We start from the raw sequence: 22,490 nt of genomic DNA, 5'->3' as shown, positions 1-22,490 counted from the left end.
CAAGCAGCAGGAAGTGAGCAGTACGATGCTTCACCAGGATCTCCCCCACCTCTTTCCAACATTCCTGCCCTGGTGGGCTCCCGGCATGCAGCAGGGCTCCAGCAGCCCAGGGACTGGGCCTTTGTGCCTGCCTCCTATGCCACCTCCACGTACACAAGTTTCATCACCAACAAGCACAGTAGCAAACCCAGCAGCCTCGGGGTCAGCAATGGGGCAGAGAAGAAGAGTGGGTCCCCAACTCACCAGGCGAAGGTCAGCCTGCAGATGGCTACCAGTCCCAGCAATGGGAACATCCTCAACTCAGTGGCTATCCAAGCTCACCAGTACTTGGATGGTACCTGGTCCCTTTCGAGAACCAATGGAGTCACCCTGTACCCGTACCAGGTAAGTACCAGGCAAGGAGGAGCAGTGTTACTTGGAGTCTGGTGGAGACACATGTGACAGCACTTTCTTTGTCTATTCAACTTCATGGGATGTCCCAGTTCAAACCTGTTTTCTTTCTTTCCTGCTCTCTTTCCCTCTCTCCTTCCCTCCCTCCCTCGCTTCTATCCTTTCTTCCTTTCTCTCTCTCTCCCTCTTTTACACACCTCAAGGATTACTCCTGGCTCTGTGCTGGGCCACTACTACTACTTTGGGCCACCACTGGTGGTGCTGGGAGATTTTGTGTGATTCTGGGGATCCAACCTGGGTTGACCACGTGCAGGGCAAGCACCTTACCCACGGTACTGTAAATAGTCCCAAACCTTATGTTTTCATGTGGACACATTGGGTGTTGTTTGTAATGGTAAAGTACACAAGGAACCAAATAGGCAGAATTCTGTCTGTGCCTCTGAAAAAGGTGTAGATGCCCGTTACCATCTCTCTTACCTGATAGATCTGCCAAAGGTATTTCCCCTTCTCAGAGTTTTTCTTTACTTTTTTTTCAATTAACCCAGGCCCACTATAGATTAGCTGCCCCTGAGAAATAAGAGAGAAGTTGGTCTCTAGTCCACCAAGCAAATAAAGTCATCATTTTTATTTATTATTGGGTTAAGTTTTCTGTTGGGTATGTCTGTCCTCTGCACTTGGCTTGAGAAATACAGCTGACTCTCTGGAGTTGAGGCCATTCATCATGGAACAAGCCAGTTGGGGAAGAATGCAAAAATGATCTTAGATTATTGGGAAGAATGCAAATGATCTCAAATTATTTCAATTTGTGTCCTGGGATACTATGGACAGATTCAGATTCTTTCCTCCAACACAGAAAGTTTTAAACTTATTTGGTCTATTTCCCCCTTTCCAGAAAAAATATCATTCAGTACCCTCTTGGGAATCTACCTTCTTTATATAAATAAACAACACTCCTCAAAAAATTGAACCCATGGCTACTCTTCCCTCCTCAGTCATTCTAGGACCCCTCCCTCGTGAAAGGCTTCAGTAGCGTCTACTTTGACAAACACTGAAATGATATCACTAGTTTCCAGTGGCATCAGTGTCTTCTTCCAAATTTTTACAGCCAGCCAGGAAATGAATGAAGTGAGTGTATGAAGGATTTAATTAGGGAATATGGGGCAGGGATGCTCAGTAAGGAAAGGAAGAATGTGGATAGAAACTGCTCAAATTCCCAAGCCAAGAATTCAGTTTTGAGACCTCACTATCCCTTAGGAAAGACCTGAAAGCTGATCCGTCGGGTTAGTGAAAAGGAAGAAAGAAGTGGAGTGAATACAGAATGAGTTTCTCTTACATAGGGCACAGAGAGAGAGAAACCTAAAATGAGTGCAAGGTGACTGATAAAATTCCTGGAGACTTTTCTTGAGTGCAAAGGGGAATAAAGGTAGTTTCACCTGATACACTGAAAGGAAGTGGGGAGGGGATGGATGATCATTTTGTGTAGGTCTTGGTAGTTTACAAAGCTATAGTGCATACATTATTTAAGCCAACAGCAATTCTGTAAGGTAGACAGGACCCATGTCAAGGCAGACACTTAGAGAAATGAAGTGACCAGGGCTCCCAGAGCTTGTGGTAAGAGTAGCACAGTGCACTCCTGTTCCCCTCAATTAGTCTCAGTGGGCTGGCTCCCCTCCATTGGCTGCTTCCAACCTCCCAATATTTACAGAGCAATCTATCTAGATCTCTTCTGCCAAACATTTGGTCTGGCCATCAAAAATAGAATTCCCACTTAAATATGACATGGTCTTGCCACTTCACTCTGGGTAAGACTTTTCTGGGTTGTGGATATAAAGCTTGTGAGGCAGTGACACCTGTGTCACCTGAGTGGGACTTCCTAAGCTCACACTGAAAAAGAACTGTGTACGTGGTCAGGAGCCAGAATAGCACCTTTCCATTGTTGATGAATATGTTCTTTTCATTTATAATTCAGAAAAAAACATAACTTACATAATAATAAATATTATCATTTATAAATATCTGTGATAAGAAATAAATACATATCTGATAATGGTATTAATAATAGTATTTATTAATAAAAAGTATTAATATTTAAAAATCATTATTTTTAACAATAGTCTGTATAACATAGAAGTAGGCATATTGTCTTCCCAGCTGATAAAATTGTGTTGTGTTCAATTCTGTAATCTGTGTTTTACATAATATATTGGGTATATTTTTTACAGTTTTATCCATTATTCTAAATGAATCTTAAACATTAACACAGTATTATTCCATGACGATAATATTATCTATTGTATGAGTGTATTCTAATGTATATCACTGAGCTTGACTTATTAGAGGTCATTTTTCTTTACTACAAATATAATGCCCTGGTGCATAGCCTTGTACCCTACTCATATTTTCTGCACAGTAGTTTGTGCTTGCTGCATATTAGTATTGCACACACAACTCCCATTTCCTCCTCTTGCTTCTGAAGTACCTAAAATACATATCAGGTGCTTGGTACAAAGTCCAGTTGTTGCAGAGCTCTGATGAGTGAAGACAGAGTCTATAGAAGTTGGTGACTTCATAAAAAACATTCAAAGATGGGAAAACTTGTCTCAGAGGGAGAAAAACTAAAGGGGCTACTTCAAGGAAGATTTTTGTGTGTATCCTTTATTTGCAAAAACTTTTTTTCTGCTGTCCTTATTCTTCCTTCCCCCCAGTTGTAAGGAATTTCCTGTACAACAACAGATGTTTATTAAGGTTTAACCAACTGTTAGACCCTATACAAGGTGTGGGTTGGGGTACCTGCTTTGGCCCTATTCTCCATCGTTTGACAGGCTAATGGCCCAGGATAAGGTAAGGAGGTGAGTGCAAAGGCAGAAAAGTAATCAGGTTGCTTTGTGAACATGCAGGAGGGTTCACCAGCCAGCCTACAGGGCAAAGGTTAGATGCAAAGGTTAGACAGACCTTAAGTTAGATATAAAGATGTTTCATACAGGGGCCAGACAGATAGCACAGCGGTAGGGCATTTGCCTTTCAAGCAGCAGACCCAGGATGGACAGTGATTCGAATCCCGGCATTCCATATGGTCCCCTGTGCCTGCCAGAAGTGATTTCTAAGTGCAGAGCCAGGAGTAACCCTGAGCACTGCTGGGTGTGACCCAAAACAAAACAAAAAAAAGATGTTTCATGCAAGCTACAAATTCGAAATTGTTGGACATGGAACAGTATACAGTGAACAGCTTCTTTCCAACACCAGTACAGATGAATTTAGACATTTACCCTGAATATTAGCTGGAGGTATCTGAGGAAGTCTCTCTTGGGTAAAGAGATTGGATGGATGGCTGTGAATCAGTGTCTCTGTGTTGTGCCTGTGTCATCCCAATGCCTTTGGGGCGGGAACTCTGGGTCTGGTTAGACTGAGCATCTCCTGTCTTGGGCATCTCCCCACACTTCACAGTCTCAACTGCTCTGACTGCTGACCTGGCTTTTCCTGCTCATCAGACTCCCTCATGACTCTTATAGATAGCTCTCTGGATGCAAGCGAGACCTATTCCCTGAACAGAAAAGAATCTAGACTTTGTTGCTACCCAGGGTTCTTCTTGGAATTCACAGAGCCAGAATCTGAAGAAGTAAGGAGAACACTAGTTAGCTAGTTAAGTTCAGGGAGGATGATGACAAAATTGAGAATCAGCTCTCTAACAAAGACCATGGCCGAATTTCCATGTATGTTGCAGAAAGCACACATAAATCCTTCGAGCCCTCTGTTACCCAACCACTGTGTAGAAATCTTCAGAGACTTCAGAAAGATGCTTTCATGATTCTCTTTTTGCTATATTCACAGTGTTTCTAAAGTATCTCCAGAAAGACTGGGAACTATAAGCCTTGTAGATAAATATGAGTCTACACAAAGTGATTTAGGAGATACTGACTGCAACATTATATGAAAAGTGATGAACAAACTGCAAAGATGATGTTTTATTCAGTTATCTTAACAAATTAATTGTATAGAGGATAAGATTGAAACTTTCATGAAAGAATTTTCACCTATCAACTTGCAGACATTTAAGAATATATGACATATATATGGAAATCAGAAAATGCTCTAGAATTTTCCTTAAGCTATACTTTGGATCAGAAAAAATCTTTTCTGCATTAGCTCCTTCTAGTCAACCATAGATAAATGTTCTCATTAAATGACACCTGCTTTAGTTTGATTTACACTTAATATAGAAAATAATGAAAAATACTGAACATATGAAACATATCTAACCTAGGATTATAAACTGTTGCAGGATGACAACTGGCTTTTGCCATGGTGGAAAATTTAGAAATAGTCCTCCCTTTTGTTCAAATTCAAAGGTCAATCAATGGTTAAACATCATTTTAGTTTTACTTCTTAGTCTACTTCCTTACCTGTGGAATCTCTAGCAAGATTTGGGGATGGGGGTGAAGAAAAAAGTGGGGGAAATAAGTAAAACTTTAAGGCAAGAATTTTGGTTTAATGGACTATTTTATCAGCTCTGGTTACCAGAGAAGAAACTTAGAACTAAGAGATTTGAAGTTTCTTTTTTTTTTTTTTTTTTTTAGCATTCTCAGAATTTCAGTTTGATCTCTTACTCATTGAGAATGTGGATCCATTCCCACCCTCCACCCCCTGCTGTCCTCACAGAAACTAAACTTTCATTCTCAGGAAAACATCCAAGGTGTTTCTTATTATTGACGATAGATTCTAAATGTAGGGAAACATTCCAGCTCAAAGACTTATCCAGTTAAAGATTTGGGGAGAAATCAGTTACCTGACACCCAGCTAATCTTTTTTTGGAAGGTGGGCCACATTGGGCAATGCTCAGGGGTCACTCCTGGTTCTGTGCTCAGAAATTAGTCCTGGCAGACTTAAGGGACCATATGTGATTTCAGGGATTGAACCTGGATCAGCTGTGTGCAAGGCAAAACATCCTAAATCTGTGATATTGCTCCAGCCCTACCCAGCTAGTCTTGAACATGAAGTACCTAAAAGATTTGCAACACGGGGCTGGAGAGATAGCATGGAGGTAGGGCTTTTGCCTTGGATGCAGAAGGATGGTGGTTAGAATCCCGGCATCCCATGTGGTCCCTGAGCCTGTCAGGAGCGATTTCTGAGCATAGAGCCAGGAGTAACACTTGAGCGCTGCCAGGTGTGACCTAAAAAACAAAAAAAAAAAAAAAAAAAGATCTCCAACACATTGTTAAAGCAATGAAAATAATTCATTTGGCACACACACACACACCCTGCAGGGGCAATCATGAAAAATTGATTTTACATGAACTGATTAATTGAAATTGTCAAAAAATTTCAAGAAGTTGTTAGATTGCTACATAGTTTATAATCCATAACAGATCATTAATCTGATAGTGTCCTTGGAATTCTTTTAATTGAAGGAAAATATGATAAAAATTTCCTTTCTTGCTCAAAAGGCATTCATTTGAATCAATGCCAGAGATAATGCTGAACTGAACTATAGTTGAAATCAGTGTGAAATTATCTCCATTATATATTTAGAAATTAATTATGTCGGGCCGGAGAGATAGCATGGAGGCAAGGCGTTTGCCTTTCATGCAGGAGGTCATCAGTTCGAATCCCGGCGTCCCATATGGTCCCCCGTGACTGCCAGGAGCAATTTCTGAGCCTGGAGCCAGGAATAACCCCTGAGCACTGCCGGGTATGACCCAAAAACCACACACACACACACACAAAAAAAAAAGAAATTAATTATGTCAATAAATACAGGAATTTTAAAGAAGGATGCAATCGTAGCACTAACCTAGAAGCAACTCAGTTTGTCAAGTTGTAGGCTCTTCACAGCCTAAAACTTGTTCTGCAGAAGTTTCGACCGTTGGGATAATTTGGTGCTGGTGATTTTTAGGCATGACTTCCAAAAGCTGATCCAAAAGGAAAGCAAAACTCAAAAGCTTGCTAGTGGTTTACATTATGATGGATCCATGGAAAGCAAAAGCAAGTAGTCAAGTGTAGTGGATACCTAAAAGATGACAGATACATGTATGTTTTCCATCTTTGCTGAACTTCATTCCAGGAAGGATCAGGGGTAGGTCAGAAGCAGAGGATTCCTATTCATGTTCTTGGCAAGTTTCCAGAGTTTAACCACCTGTTTCCTGAAAACTGCCAAGTGATTTCTTGCAACTTACACAGCCTTGGTGTCAGTTTGCTGCCATTTGCTGCTGTCTAGCCAGGACATTGGCTTAAAATGTCACAACAACATAAAACAAGAGTAGCATTATGGACTTTTTGTTTTCTCTAGTTTACATTGATGGTCAAGAGGGTGTTATTTATCTTTAAGCCTTTTGATCAATGTACACAGTAGATGAAATAAGTTTGTACAGTTGTTCATAAATAAACCACGTCATGAGGATCTGGTGCTTACAGTGAAATCCCAAAGGGTTGTCACAATTATAAATACGGGCAGGGGCATGATCTGGAATACACCCAAATTTGATCTGGAAATTTCAAAAAGTATTTCCTGGTCTTTTACTTAATTTGGCAGGCTGAATAAGGTACCCCCAAAAGATGTTCATGCCATACTTCTCTTAACTTGTGACTATGTACCTTATATAATAGAAGGGCCTTTGCCGACAAGGTTTGATGAAGGATCTGGCATTAATTATCTGGATAGGACCAGTGTAATTAAAAAAGTGATTCTAAGAGAGGGGTTTCATGGCATGAAGGTTAGAGAAGAGATAAGATATTATACTGCCAGCTTGGAAATGGAGGAAGGAGGCCCCCAAGCCAAGATATGAGGGAAGTCCCCAGAAAATGGAAAGCCCAGAAGTCAGATTCTATCCTACTGTTTCCAGGAAGAAGAAAGTCTCATGGATACATTTTAAACTACTGACCACCAAAGTGTTCAAGAATAGAGAATATAGTTGTGTTGTTTTAAGCTGCTAAATTTGTGTTAGTTTGTATCTGAGAAGATTGAGAGAGGAGACCCTAGATGAGGAGTACAGACCAAGGAGTTGCAGGAGAAACTTGTTGGAAGAGCCAGAACATGGCCTCAGCAACCAACTCCATTACTCTGGGTCAAATGGTATATTAGCAAGTCAGATGATTTCATTTGGAGCCTACACAGAATGAGAAGTTACTCATACTGCACATTTGGTTTTCAATTGTCTCGGATTTCCCTCTTGTTAGAGCATCATAATAGCAAGCACACCACAGCCACTCTCCATTGGCAGCTAGTAATTATCATTATGTAAGTCTCTGAGACTGTTGAAACTGCAGAAAATATTCCAGCTGGGGACAGGCAGTTGCAGAGCTTCTTGCCCAGCAGCATATAGAAAACAGCTCATCTCTGTCCAGCCTTTTGTCCTGTTCAAATGAGGTGGCACAAAGTTGCCCTCATAGCAAATTTTAACCTCCTCTGGCAATTTGAGAGCCAAAGACACTTTAAAGAACTTTGAAAATTGTTGGGCAGAATGTGATAGTTTATATGATTTTATAATTCAGTAGGAAAAAGGCTGTCACTGAAGATTTCGGAGCAGGTGGGTTGAACTGTAGAATCAACTATAGGAATTCTCAGTCCTGTATGTACGTTGCTGTCATTGGTCACAAACATCATACCTAGACCAGATAAATATCTAATTTGAAATAATCAAATCCTAGTGGGATTCACACTTTCATTTAAGCTTGGTATTCTGGACCAGATGCCATGTTTTATTTCTTTTTAAATTTTCTTAGTTATCATGAAATTACAAAGTTACTTAGATCACACTTTAATTTATTTGTTAGGGATATTAAAAGAATTGCCATAACGAATATGGATAGATGAACAGAATGGCAATTGAATAGATGAATGGAGGCTGGATGGATGAAATAATAGGTGACTGATAGATAAATGTCATCCATGTGCTCCTTTTTTTTTTTTTTTAGAAGAGGAGCAGGTTAATTGACAGCTAGCCAGCAATCTAGGATTCTGCTTCATAGTCTTTACTTGGAGAAAAATTAAGTAAAGGAGGTAAGAGAAAAAAAAAAAAAAAGTAAAGCGTAGAGTGTGAGGAATGTGTCATACCTCAGACACCCTTATATCTGAAGAGCCAGAAGGAAATGAAAATATTCCCTTTGTGAATATACAAGGAAAAGATTGAAAAACTAACTTACACCCATGGACTTGTGAGTAATGATATCCTCCTCTGAGCTTGTGAAAAATACTTTACAAATCAGTATTTAAGGAAAGGCATAATCTGTTTGGTTTTGTAGGGTGTGTTGTAGGGTTCTATTCCTTTTTTACTTACCAAGTTGATAGTTTGAGTCAGTAGGTGGAATAATCAGTATTTTTTATTTCCTTCATTAGAAATATTCCCAGATGGGATTGGAGTGATAGCACAGCAGTAGGGCATTTGCCTTGCATGCGGCTGACCCAGGACAGACCTGGGTTGGATCCCCAGCATACTATATGGTCCCCCTAGTCCAGTGGTCGGCAAGCCACGGCTCGCGAGCCACATGCGGCTCTTTACACTTTTTAATGCAGCTCATCTGTGTGCCGGGCGGCCGCTCCAGGAGTCAGGACTCTGCTCCTAGCCTCTGTCAATACGCGCCCTGTCTGGCTCTCAAAATAAATTTTTTGGTTTTGGCGAGATTTGGCTCAGTTGAAAAAAAAGGTTGCCCACTACTGCCCTAGCCAGTAGCGATTTCTGAGAGCATAGCCAGGAGTAACCCCTGAGCGTCACCGGGTGTGTCCCCCCAAACAAACAAGAAATATTCCTAGAAAGAGGCTAGAAATAGTAGGAAGCATGTTTTGCTCTTCAGACTGCTTTACTTTGTTCCCTGTTTTGGCTGGCTCGGGATTAGTGGGCAAATCCAGTATTGCCTCTGCAGGAGTGAGGGAATAGAATCAGTAAGGATAAGACGCTTGAGATGGTGACACTTAAATAATTTTATATTCCAGTAGGCAAAAGACCATGAATTGTTGGCATTAACTTTCCCACACTCTCACCAGTTGTGGTTTCCTAAGACAAGTTTTTTTTTTTAATCATGAGCATTGTTTTCTCTTTGCTTCTTTGAGCCATAACTCACCAGTGCTCAGTTTTTTCTCTTGGCTCAGGGATCACTCCAGGTGAATCATATGTGGTGTTAAAGTCAAATCCTAATCAAACACATGCAAGGAAAGTGCTATACACCTTGTACTTTCTAGTCTGTGAGCATTGTTTTTGCAGTTTTAAAATCCAGATATGTATTTTGAACTACAATTGATACTTCTTTTACTTCCTCTCTTTTCTCTCTCTCTCTTACTTTTTTTCTGTTAGACACTGTGGTTTGCAATATTGTTTCTAGAGGGGTATCATACATATCACTTTATCTCCTTTCAGTGTGCAGTTATTGTCCAGAGTTAATAATTTCCAACTATCATTGTCATAATTAACAGACTTTGACTCATAGTAACCCCTCAGTTAAATAACTTGAGACTTGAGTGCCATCATGTGACTTAAGATTGAATGAAAACGACCCTTTTATGTTTTTACCAGTTTTAGAACCAGAGGTATATACAAAAATAAGACTGAAATCTTAAAAATTCATTGTTAAGGACATTAAGTATTGCCCAGCACTCAGATAATTTTGGTTCCTTTACATATTACCGTAAGTCAACTTTCTTTTCTTTTTTCTTTTTTTTAACTTTCTTTCATTTTAATAGCTCTATTTAAGCACCATAATTACAATCATGTTTGTAGTTGGGTTTTAGTTATAGCTATACAAACAGTTTAGTTACACTCATGAAAAGAACATCAGTGCAACATTCCCACCACCAGTGCCCTCAATCTCCCTCCTCCCCTACCCCTTGCTTGCACTCAAGATAGGCATTCTATCTCTCTCACTCACTACCATTGTCATCATAGTTTTCAGTGTAGTGTTTCTCTAACTGAACTCACCACTCTCTGTGGTAAGCTTCATATCGTGGACTGGTCCTTCCAGCCCTCCTCTCTTTTATCTCTGTGTATTATTACAATGTCTTTTATTTTTCTTAAAACCCATAGATGAGTGAGACTATTCTGTGTCTATCTCTTTCCCTCTGATTTATTTCATTCAGCATAATAGTTTACATGTCCATCCATGTATACGAAAATGCCATGACTTCATTTTTCCTGATGGCTACATAATATTTCACTATGTATATGTACCACAGTTTCTTTAGAGCCACTCATCTGTTGTCGGGCATCTGGGTTCTTTCCAGATTTTGGCTATTGTAAATAGTGCTGCAATGAATATAGGTGTGTAGAATGCATTTTTGTGTGTGTGTTTGTGTTCATAAGGTGTAATATACCTAGGAGTGGTGTAGCTGGATCATATGGGAGCTCAATTTCCAGTTTTTTTGAGGAACCTCCATATTGTTTTTCATAAAGGCTGGACAAGATGGCATTGCCACCAGCAATGAATGAGAGAAGCCAACTTTCACTTAGTGGTATGTGTCTTTCCTGAAAAAGAAGTTTATTCTACCAGTAGTGAATAACTTACTAAAATATTGAAAGTTGGGTCCAGAGATCCTATCTCTTACATCACATGTTAACATTTCCTGGACTCCCCAATACTGCTGGTGGTCCCCAGCATACTTGGGACTAATGACTTCAAGCAGCATTGTACCTCCAGGCCTTAATTTTAGTCTTCTTATCCCAACTAATTATGTTTTTCCAAGAGTGGTCACTGAGCCCCCTGAGAATATTTTGGGTGCTTTCCAAAATATACTGAAAGACAATGAGACAGTTTCCTTCTGTGTTGGAAGACCTTTAGGAAAATAGGCAAGGCAATTTATAGACCTGAATCATTAAAACTCCTATGCAATGTAGGGACCAGAGAAATAGTACAAGTGGGTAAGGCATTTATTTGCCTTGCATGAGGCTGACCTAGGGTTGATTTCCAAACCACATCTGGTCCCCAGAGAACTGCCAGGAGTATGCACTGTTCATTGCTGGGTGGGGCTCTCAACCAAACAATTACTGCAAAAGCTCAACATAATAATAGAGGTGACTTCTTAAAATAACCTAAAAGACAAATTAAATTAAATTCTCATTACTTTGGAATTATTTTTGAACAATTTATTCAAGTCTAATTCATGATTCTTACTGAACAAATGCTTTGAGATAGTGCTCAGATCTTTTGTTGGAGTCTTCTTTATATGTCTATTTCCAATTAGCTTTCTTATTACTTATATCTTTATGAAATACAAATATCTTTAAATTGTTATGTACTTTGGAATCTTTAATGAGTTAGAAATTTGACATTTTTTCCTGACCCCACCCCAACAATACATCTAATTAATTTCTAATTGGGATTTTACTATGCTAATAGTCTTTAGAATGAAAAATTAGCATGCCTCTATCTTATAGAGGTATTTGGTAGGATTAGTTAATGAGTCATATATTTCATATACCTAAGTCATTCCCAGGGAGTAATTTAGGTGTGTAGAAAGTCTATTAGTCACCATTTCTAGGCTCTGGAGACCATTTAGTGTATTACTGCTGCATCATTGGCTTCAAAGAGTTAACATATCCCTTCAGTAGCTTATCTGAAAATGACTGGGAGGGGAAAGTTGGCAAGTATAAAGCAAGCATCAGAGCTGCATCTGTATGCAAGTCTGTGACAAAGAATTTTCTAATTCCATGACTCATCTGCATCATTCTGACAGTTTTCATCATTTAGTCAAGACTGGTTTCTCTTCTTCCTGTGACTGAGACAGTGTGGAGTATCACTGGGGAGATTGAACTCATCAGCCTGATCGTGACCTGCTTCTTTTCTGTTAAAGTGAACAGACCTGGGAGCCACTATGGAACCACGGCTCTATGGTGCCTTTAAATTACAGAAGCCAAAATAGGGCGCAGAAATGTCAAGTGACCTGCCCAAGGTTAACAGCTTGAAAGCCAGGGCGGAGACTCATGCAGTGCCCTTTACACTGGCAAAGGGCCTGCTGAGGGAAAGAACTGCCTCCTTAATGGTCAAAATATGCAGCTTTGTGGTGAAGGGTCTTCACTCTCTTGTCTGCCAACATTTCTCTTGGGTGAGACAGTGCAGCTAGGATTTACAGAGTAGATACTTTGCATGATGGTGGAGAAATAAATGCCCCCATGTTACATCTCCAGGGGAGTCCTGAGGGGGCAAATCTTGAGCTAAATATGGGAAGAAAAAAAAAAAAAAAACAACCACCTGTGTGTACAATGCTGCCATCTAGTGAGGGTTTAGTTCATCCAAGAGACAAATTTAACAGGCCTAATATTTAAAATCTCATTCAATTATATTAATTTCTTAAGATTTATATAAGGACATAAGAGGTACCTCCTTATAAGTAATGCAGTTTAATTTAACAGCGCAACATATGTTTTAGTTAAGCGTTCTAGCACATCTTTTCTAAGGGACTTTGTTTTCTGAACAGATCTTCAGCGAACATGGAACATGGAACTTGGTTTTCTTTTGTTGTTGTTGTTGTTGTTCTTTTGGGTCACACCTGGCAGTGCTCAGGGGTTATTCCTGGCTCTCTGCTCAGAAATTGCTCCTGGCAGGCTCGGGAGACCATATGGGATGCCAGGAATCAAATCACTGTCCATCCTGGGTTGGCTGTGTACAAGGCAAATGCCCTACTGCTGTGCAATGTCTTTGGCCTGGATCTTGGTTTTCACTAAGTACAAAGAGCCCACAGCTACACATTCATGAGCCAGAGTCACCCCTCATAAACTGGGTAATATTTTCATTATGTAACATATTAATATTCTCCTATCGTATCTTATTTTCTAAGATTGTTTTGTGAATTAAATTATTTCATTATGAATTTTCTTATAATTAGGCTAACTGAAAAATGATGGGGGAGGGGGTTGGCACACATCTCCCAAGTTATGATCAGGGGCTGGAGGTATACTCTTGGTGATTCTTGGTAAATAGGACGTGCACTTCAATGCAAACGCCCAAGGATGTGGGCTCTTCAATCCAGTTGTCCTTAGGATAAAAGTGGCATCTGGTACATGTAAGATATGTGATATATCCCTGGCCTCAGATTAAGTGAAAATCTATATGCATGCCACGTGCTTAGACACTCAGAATTACTGAGTCACGAATCCCATACTGAGGAATCCTTCAAAATCAACTCAAGATGGACTGCTCATAAAGCATGAATTTTTGCTTTCTCAGCCTTAAAACAGATTCCATGGAGAAACAATAAACATATCTGTGCAAAGCAGCAAAGGAATTGGTGAATTCAGAAGGCAGAGGCATTTCCTATGTCTAAGCCTGGCATAATTGTTATGAACTCAATTTATAGCAATTATCTTCTGATTAATCTCTTAAAAATAGCTATTCTGCAGGGCCCACTTTGTAGTTTTAAGATTCACTTTTAGTTATTTCAACAGAGGTAGTGTCTAGAGTTTTTGTCGAGGACAGCATTTTAATTTCTTTGCAGAGTGCATTGAATTTTTTCATCTATAGAGCCTTTATTTATTTATTTATTTTGGACGGGGGGTGAAAGGTACACCTGGCTATGTTTTGGAATCAATTCTGTGTGGCTCAGGGGACCATATGGAGTGCTGGTATCAAACCTTGCCATGTGCAAGGCAAGCAACTCTATCTGTTGAATTATCTCTCCAGCTACACATAGGCAATTTTGGTGGGGGGAAGATGGGAAGAGACCAAATCTTCTTCTTATTCTAGCTCCTAATATTGTGAGATAATATTGGTAAGGATGGCATTAAAGAAAAAGCTGTTGTATTTACTCAAACTAAAGAATTGATCATTAGGAACAAGAGAAATTACAAGGCTAAGAAGGTTGCTTTACTTGTTCCTGATCCCAATTTGATCTCTGGCACCACATGGTTCCCCAAGCATGGAAGGTATGGTTCTGAGGCCTCTTGGGCACCACAAGCTCTGGGTGCAGTGATGTGACCCAGATATTCTCAAGCCCAGGACCCAATCAGTACCACTTCTAGCATTAAACCACTGGGCTCAGCCAGTGAGTCCTCTGAGAAGCTCCCCAGTCTTCTGATCACCACTTGGGGTCTCCCTGACACTCTTACTTACCCCAAAAATGAATTAATCACTATCACTATTGTGATATGACACTATTGTTTGACTATTGTGAATTGTTATCTGCCTCTTTTATATTTTTCATAACTTAGTAAACTTTTAATTTTGACAGTCTGGAGAGATGACTGTAGCCAACAATCTTTGTGAACTGATTGGCTATCGTTCTAATAAGAAGGTGCTATTGTTTATACTTCTATTTAATACTACTACCTGGAATTTTTGGTGCTGTATTTTTTACTATATAAAAATGGCACTACTTGAACAATTAAAAAGCAAACTTTAAAACCAAGTTTGTGACCTTTTAATTTATCCTTTGTGCATCATTGCCTTAATCCTATAAATGAATTGAAAATGCCCTGGGGAAAAAATTTACCTTGAATCTGTTGGGCATGTATTTTTTTTTGTTTTGGTTTTGGGGTTACACTCTGTAAAGTTTGGGGTCAATTCTTGGTTCTGTGCACAAGAGTAGCCCCTGGAGATATTGGGGAGACTCTATGCCATACAGGGGGTCAACTGGAATCCACTGCCTATTATTCAAGTATCATTCCTCCTGCATTCTCTCTTTAGCCCCTGAAAATATATGTTTTGATCCAGGCAGTCTGGGGACATGGAGCATGATACATTAGATCTGAAGAACTTTGCCAATGGTCAGTGTGTATTGGGGTAAGGAATCAGTGAGGGACAGTAGGTTGTTATTATTGTCTCTCCTTTTCTTGCACTAATGTGTGCATTTTGGGGAGAAGGTGAGGAGGACCGTTGGACTGTTCTTTAAGAAATCCCATAGTGACTCCCATGCCACTGCTGTTAGGTAGGAGTTGTGATTGATTTCCAACTTCCTAGTGGCAGTGGCTCCTCTCCCACCCCAGTTGCAAGTGATGTAGGAGAAGTAGATGGTGAGAACTCAACAAGCAGAATTGTTTCCCTTTGCCCCCACCCTGGACTTGGTGTTATTGAACAAAGGTAAGAAAGATCCCACTAACTTGGCCAAATTAGCATTGTTTCTTCCTTAAACAACCTCCTTTTTTTAAAGCCACCCATTGATAAGATCAGAGATGAATAACTTCAGCTTAATATTTGTCAAATGTCACTGCTCATTTTGTTCCTCTGATCCTGGAGAGAGAAACCCAGTTTTATCAGAAGAATACATTCAGGTGCTGTTTCTTCTTTCAGTTTTTGGAGACACCCACAGAATCCCAGGGTGTTCTGAGCTGGCCAGTAGAGATGAGTGTATGTTTGTCCCTTTATTAAAAGAACCTCCCTGAGCACTGCTTTTTCATAGAGATCAGCCTGGGGTCAGTACCAGGGCAGACACATCGAAACCATGCAGTAGGAAAACGGGTGAAAAGTCAGAGATAAATTCCACACAAAAATCTGCAATGAATCATCTTCATCTTAGTTATTTACAAAGTTAAGAATTCAACAAATAATCAACATAGAAATAATATGACCAATAACAGAAATAAGGGATAACTATCATCTTACTGGATAAAGCATTGATTCTATTATCCAGTTTAATTCTTGAATTCATATTCAAAAGGATATTTTGCTTCACTTCTTTGCAGAATATAAGCAGCAGGCCAGTACATGTGCTCAAAGTATAGCCAACATTGGTGTGATCCCACATAGGTGGGGTAAAATGGAAATAATGTTGGAAGATTAAGTAGAAGTCCCACTTTCCTCAGTCATCTGTTCCATCCAAACTCTGGAAATGTTTAGAGTATTGGGTACAGTTACCAAATTTTCTCTAATATGTTTTTTCATATCAAATATGCCATATTGAAACATTGAGTTAAAAATGTCTCTGGATCCAGGCCTTCCTGTCCAGAGACTGAACAGCAGATCTTTCTTCCCACTGATTCTTTGGAATTCATTTCAAAGATATAGGGACTGTTCCAGGAGTAGCATGGACACTACTGTGACTGAGATGTTCCTGCATATAACATTTATCCTTAGAATTTGGTGAGAATTCATCTTACAGGAAATGTGCCCTTAATGGAAAATTCTTCTTCTTAATAATCAAAGTTTACTTTCTAAGATGATTTAATACATGATAATTTTTTCTTCAGAATCTTTCTTTTTTTGAAAGAATGGAAAAATATATAAAGTAGGGGGCCGGAGTGGTAGTACAGTGGTAGGTCATTTGCCTTGCATGGTCTGACCCAGGTTGGATGCAGGTTCCATCCCCAGCATCCCATATGGTCCCACAAACCAGGAACGATTTCTAAGCACAGAGCCAGGAGTAACCCCTGAGCCCACTGGGTGTGACCCAAAAACATATATATATACACACACACATATACATACACACACATATATATAAAGTAGCTCAGGTGAAAAATATTTCTCTTTATGGTCTAGTCTAGACTTATTTCTAGAGAAATAGCACACTTGTTTTGCTTGCAGCCAAATTGGGTTAGATCCCCAGCACTAGATATAGTTTTTCAAACACTTCTAAGAGTATAATCCTTTAGCACAAAATTGTAAGTAAGCCCTGAGCACACACACATATATATATATATATATCTCCATGTAAATATGAGCACAAATTAGTAAATACTATATTTTTCTTGAAAAGTGAAATGAGAGTGACAAAATTATGCACTTTAATTTTTAATTTATTTTAGTTTTGGGATTATACCCAACAATGTTCAGGGTTCTGCTCTAGCACTATTCTGAGCTATCACACATGGAGGACTCAGGGGAACCATATGGGATACCGGAGATTGAACTTGGGTCACCTGTGTGCAAAGCAAGCACCCTATGTGTTAAACTACTACTCCAGCTCCATGATTAATTATCTAAGAAACATTGGTTTCCCTAGTTGCTTTTTTTGGGGGGTGGGGGTTGAGCCACATCAGGCAATGCTCTGGGGTTACCTTGGCTTTGGATAAGGAATCTCTCCTGGGTTTGCTTGGGCTACCATATGGGGTGCTGGAGATTGAACCTAGGTTAGCCACATGCATAGCAAGTGCCTTACCCTCTGTACTATCTTGTGGGCTCCTACTCACTTTTAATTACTGAAGAATCCGACTTTATTTTTATGTCAAAATGCCTAGTCACATAAATGTAACAGTATGGAATGCCTAGATTTGCTCTTGCCTTTATACATATGATGCTGTAAGCTTTCATTTCGGTGTTTGAAAACTGTCAAGATAATGACGATGTTAATTCATTTGACCCAGTATAGCCTCATCATAAACAAACATCTTTATTTGTTTTGCTTTATCTTGTTTTGTGTGAGTAGGCCCCTCATTCCTTCCATAGCTGTTAATACTGCCTGTTTTAGAGAGACATGATTCCAAGTTGTTGTGGAAAGATGTGTCAAAACCATACTTTCTGGAAGATGGTGGGTGGATGCTAACAAGGCCCATGAGCCACTTCTGAAGATACCCAGCCCAAATCTGTGGGTCTGACAATTCCATGCTCAGAACTTGTGATGCAATGCTAAGTATAGGCCTTGTGGTGCTTGGGCCATAGGGTTTTCCTGCTGTTACTTAGTGAATACTAGGGTCATATACATAGCAATCCTGTAATGGTTGCCAGGGCTACACCTTATGGTGGCATGATTGAATTTAGGGTCTAGTTCATGCAAAGCCTTGATTTGCCTCAAAGTTCTCTAATTGTATTTCTATTAAGAATGACACTCTAGCTGATCCCCAGTGACAATCAAAGAACACAGCAAAATTAGCTCCCAAACACCTAATCTCAGGTAAAAGTGCCTCCACCCACAACCTGCCCACAATGACAGGGGCTAATTTCTGCCTAGCTTTGGGCTACAGTAGACTCTTAAAAGCAACACCTGGGGCTACTTCCTGATTCCCAGTGACAATCAAAGAACAACACAGCAAAATCAGCTCCTAAAAGCCTAATCTCAGGTAAGAATGCCTCCACTCACAACAGGGGTGAGGGAGGGCTAATTCCTGCCTGGCTTTAGGCTACAGCAGGTTCTTCTAAAAGTGAAACCTGGGGATACTTCTTGATCCCCGGTGACAAAGAACACAGTAAAAAAAAAAAAAAGATTGTTGTTCGCTCCACCAGCAGCTCACTTCTTATAGAACATGAACCCCATCGCAACACAGAATAAGAATCACACTTCAAGTGTGGCAATGGGGAAACAACAAAGGACAACAGCATGCATAGAGAATGAAGATGGCAGCTCTAATGACCCAAAAAATGCCAACCACCTAATTAATCTCTCAGATAAGGAGTTTAGAATAGAAATATGGAGGAAGTTTGTAGAACTCAAAGAAAGCATAGATCCATCTAAACAAACCACAAAAAGAAAAATCAGAAAACTCCAAACTGAAATAACAGGACTGAAAAATGCAATAGAGGAAATGAAAAACTCTATGGAAAGCCTCTCAATAGAGTAACAGCTGCTGAAGACGAAATTAGTGAGCTGGAATATGAGATGCATAATAACTCCATGCAGCAGAGAGATTGGAAAAGAACTTCAAAGCAAAGGATTAGACAATGGAAAAAATACTCAAGGATTTTGAACAGATGCAAATAGAAGTGTTCAATAAATTCAACAGAAAGAACATAAGAATCATTGGAGTCTCAGAAACCCAGTAAGAAAATCTATAGGAAGAATCAACAGTCAAGAACATCATTACAGAGAAACTCCCAGAGATAGGGATAGAATACCGAAAGCAACAAGATCAAAAAGGGAAATTACATTAAAAGGAACATCCTTAAGATTTACAGCAGACCTATCATAAGAAACCCTGAAGGCCAGAAGGCAGTGGTGGGATATAGTGACAAAACTCAATAAAATGAATGCTTCACCTAGAAAACAACATCCAGCCAGACTCACTTTCAAGTTTGAAGGAAGTATACATGGCTTCACAGATAAACAACAGCTCAGAAACTTTACAGAGTTTGGGCCAGAGAGATAGCTTGGAGGTAGGGCATTTGCCTTGCATGCAGAAGGATGGTGGTTTGAATCCAGGCATCCTATATGGTCCCCCGAGCCTGCCAAGAGCAATTTCTGAGCTTAGAGCTGTGAGTAACCCCTGAGCAATGCTGGGTGTGACCCATAAAAAAAATTAGAAACTAAAAGAAAAGCTGAAAGGTCTATTTTAAGAAAAGAAAGACCAACAGATACACCAAACTTCTACACAAATATGACAGTAAATCCCATAACAATTATCTCTCTCAACGTCAATGGATGAAATGCATCTGTTAAGAGACACAGAGTGGCAAGATGGATTAGAAAGTTGAATTCAACCTTTTGCTGCCTCTAAGAAACACATCTGAATAATCAAAACAAGCATAAGCTAAAAATCAAAGGATGGAGGAAAATCATCCAAGCAAACAACACTCTTAAAAAAGCCAGAGTGCCCATTGTTTCATCAGATGAAACAAACTTTAGACTCAGAAAAGTTATAAGGGACAAAGATAGTCACTTTTTACTAATCAAAGGATATATACAACAAGAAGAAATCACACCCCTAAACATATACACACTCATTGATGGATCTGCAAAATATTTAATACAACTCTTGACAAAACTGAAAGAAGATATCAATACCAGCACAATAATAGTGGGAGATCTCAACACTGCCGTGACACCCCTTGATAGATCAACAAGGTTGAAACTCAACAAGAATATATTAGTTCTGAAAAGAGAAATGAAAGAAAGTGGACTAGTAGGTATATATAGGGCACTCCATCTCCAGAAACCTGGATACAAATTCTTCTTCAATGCACATGGGTCATTCTCCAGGATAGACCACATGCAGGCCCATAAAACATATCTCCATAAAGTTAAGAGGATAGAAATTGTACAAACTACCTTCACTACAAACTACAAAGAAGAAAAACTTTAACACCTGGAAACTAAACGGTTCACTATTGAACAACCAGTGGGTCAGAGATGAAATCAAAGAGAAAATTAAAACATTCCTGGAAATGAATGCCAATGAAGACACAAATTGTCAGAATTTATGGGACACAACAAAAGCAGTACTAAGAGGAAAATTTATAGCCTTGCAAGCACACATAAGAAAGGAAGAAGGGGGGCCCGGAGAGATAGCACAGTGGTGTTTGCCTTGCAAGCAGCCTATCCAGGACCAAAGGTGGTTGGTTCAAATCCCGGTGTCCCATATGGTCCCCCGTGCCTGCCAGGAGCTATTTCTGAGCAGACAGCCAGGAGTAACTCTTGAGCACCGCTGGGTGTGACCCAAAAACAAAACAAAAAAAAAAAAAAAAAAAGAAAGGAAGAAGGGGACTATATAAAAAGCTTAATGACACAGCTTTTAAAACTAGAAAATGTCCAACAAAAGGCACCAAAAATAGTCAAAAGGAAATAACAAAGCTTAGAGCAGAAATCAATGAAATGAAAATCCAAAAAACAATTTGAACGATCAATGAAAGCAAAAGTTGGTTCTTTGAAAAAAAAATAAACGAGAGCGATAAACCACTAGCAAAACTCACAAAGAAACGGAGAGAAAGAAATCTAATACACCGGATTAGGAATGAAAAGCAGATCTCCACAGCTATTGCAGAGATTCAAAGAGTAATTAGAGACTACTTTGAGAAACTCTATGCCACGAAACATGAAAACCTGGAGGAAATGGATACATTTTTGGACTCGTATAATCTTCCACGGTTAAAACAGGATGACTGTGCATATATAAATAGACACATCACTACTGAGGAGATTAAAGCAGTCATCAAGAGTCTTCCCAGAAACAAAAGCCTAGGCCCAGATAGATTCACTAATGAATTATTTCAAACCTTTCAAGAGGAACTTCTACCAATCCTCTTTAGGCTCTTTCCTGAAATTGAAGAATCAGGAACACTCCCAAATTGTTTTTATGAAGCTAACATCACCTTGATATCAAAACCAGACACAGATGCTGCAAAAAAAGAAAACTACAGACCAATATTCCTGATGAACACAAATGCAATGATCCTCAACAAAATTCTGGCAAACAGGATCCAATATCCCATCAAGAAGGTCATTCACCATGACCAAGAAGGTTTCATCCCAGGAATGCAAGGATGGTTTAACATCTGTAAATCAATCAACATAATACACCATATCAACAAAAAAAAGAAAAAATAAAAACCATATGATTCTATCAATAGATGCAGAGAAAGAATTTGATAAGATCCAACACCCATTCTTGATAAAACTCTCATCAAGATGGGAATAGAAGGAACTTTTCTCAATATAGTAGAGGCAGTCTACCACAAGCCAATAGAAATTATTATTCTCAATGGGGATAAACTAAAAGCCTTTTTTCTAAAATCTGGTACAAGACAAGGATGCCCTCTCTCACCACTCCCATTCAACATAGTGCTGGAAGTTCTTGCCATAGCGATTAGGCAAGAAAAAGATATTAAGGACATCCAGATAGGAAAGGAAGAAGTCAAGCTCTCACTGTTTGCAGATGACATGATACTATATTTAGAAAACCTGAAAGACTCTACCAAAAAAATTTAGAAACAATAAACTCATATAGCAAAGTGACAGGCTACAAAATTAACATGCAAATATCAATGGTCTTATTACACACCAATAATGATAGAGAAGAAATGGATATCAAAAATACCATTTAAATTAGTGCCACACAAACTAGAATATCTTGTAGTCAACTTAACTAAAGATGTGGAGGACTTATACAAAGAAAACTACAAAACTCTGTTCTTTACGCAGAAATGGAGGCATATACCCTGCTTATGGATTGGGAGAATTAATATCATTAAAATTGCAATACTCCCCAAGGTATTGTACAGATTTAATGCAATCCTCTAAGGTTACTCATAGCATTCTTCAAAGAAGTGAATCAAACGCTCCTGAAATTCATCTGGAACAATAAACACCCAAGAATAGCTAGAACAACCCTTGGGAAAAGGAATATGGGAGGCATCACTTTTCCCAACTTTAAAATGTATTACAAAGCAGTAGTCATTAAAACAGCATGGCATTGGAATAAAGACAGACCTCAGATCAGTGGAATAGACTGGAGTATTCAGAGAATGCTCTCCAGATATACAATCAATTAATTTTCATAAAGAGGCAAGAAATGTAAAATGGAGCAAGGAAAGTCTCTTCAACA

At 39.3% G+C, this 22,490-nt stretch overlaps 1 protein-coding gene across 1 annotated transcript in view; it reads left to right on the top strand.

Moving 5' to 3' along the window:
• The first annotated feature begins 300 nt into the window (after positions 1 to 300).
• The window catches only part of KIF26B (kinesin family member 26B), a 318,803-nt gene continuing 296,613 nt past the window's right edge, over positions 301 to 22,490 (top strand). The window contains exon 1 of the mRNA XM_049776648.1: positions 301 to 384. The gene's annotated coding sequence lies outside the window, so the exon portion shown is untranslated. The remainder of the gene's footprint in view (positions 385 to 22,490) is intronic.

Source organism: Suncus etruscus, chromosome 7 (genome assembly GCF_024139225.1).
Source record: "Suncus etruscus isolate mSunEtr1 chromosome 7, mSunEtr1.pri.cur, whole genome shotgun sequence".
Taxonomy (NCBI): domain Eukaryota; kingdom Metazoa; phylum Chordata; class Mammalia; order Eulipotyphla; family Soricidae; genus Suncus; species Suncus etruscus.
Note: the sequence above shows the minus strand (reverse complement) of the source record. Positions and strands in the feature narration are given on the sequence as shown.